This window comes from Eimeria mitis, genomic scaffold (genome assembly GCF_000499745.2).
Source record: "Eimeria mitis Houghton genomic scaffold, Emh_scaff491, whole genome shotgun sequence".
Taxonomy (NCBI): Eukaryota; Apicomplexa; class Conoidasida; order Eucoccidiorida; family Eimeriidae; genus Eimeria; species Eimeria mitis.
In genome coordinates, this window is record NW_013573211.1 from 3,366 (window position 1) to 4,568 (window position 1,203).

Here is a 1,203-nt window from a genome sequence, read left to right on the forward strand (position 1 = left end):
TATAGTAGGAGAGCAACAAACAGAATAATTATATTAAGTTTGTGTAACAGCAATACAATTGCGGCAACTGGATGCCGCAATTGGTGGTTTTTTCTTTGAATAAATAAAGAGAAAAACATGTGTTATTTGTATAAAATAGAAGAAATATATTTATTATTAATATAAATTAAAAAGATATACTTTTATTATATCTCCTTCTTTATCTTGTGCATATTTCATCTTCATTGCAGCAGTTGAATCCCAGCGGAAAACAACGGCGGCAGCGACCGCTGCAACGAGTGCAGCAGCCACACTTTTTGAGACCATGGAGGCAAAAAAAGAAGAAATAAACAATTAAAATAAATAAAACAATTTAATTTTCGTTTTTTAATTCACTTTTCTCCTCATTTTTGCTTTTTAAACACACACAACAAACCACATGCACACACGTGCGCTCGTCCGCCCGGTGGGGCTGCGCAGGCGGCGGGGGGGGGGAGAGAAGAAAGCAATATATAAATGTCTACGGGGAAAGCTAGCAGTAATTTAATTCTTTTTATTTATATCCTTTTAATTGTTTTATTTTTTCAACTTGAAACGAAAACAACTGATCCTTTTACTCGCTTCTCCCGTGTTGTTGGGTCGTTGTGTGTGGCGACTGTATCGGTAGTGCACAGGCAGTACAGTGGATATCTTGCGCGGCCTCTAGAGGCCTAGCATCACAAAAAAAAATAATTAATAAAAAATATTTCAGGAATTTGGGAGTTTTAGATAGAAAATATTTATAAAAGGATCAGAGTGCTCGTCAGCCTGCAGCACCGGCTCGGGGGCTGCTGGTGCTGGTGCTGGTGCTGGTGTTGTGACCCTCAGCGAGGGTAAAGAAGAGTTCTATACTTCTGTGTTTTTCTTTCAGAAATATAAAAAAAACTTGAATTTATTTTAAATATTTAAGGTTTTTAATAGTGGGAATTCAGAGAATCATTTGTTTAGAGGGCTAGATGCAGAGTATACACCTACTGCTGTTCTCTACACCAACCGAGTCCGCCCGTTCCGCTGCTAGTGATAAAAGCAACAGAAAAATAAACAAAGAAAAACATTATTCAATAAATTAATAAATTTAATTTTGTTAATTCATCAATAAAGCAAAACCATTCGCTAATTAAAACACAAATGTGCTGCAGAGAAAAAACACACAGCCGGGATAGCATCGACGTGCAGACGGTCTAT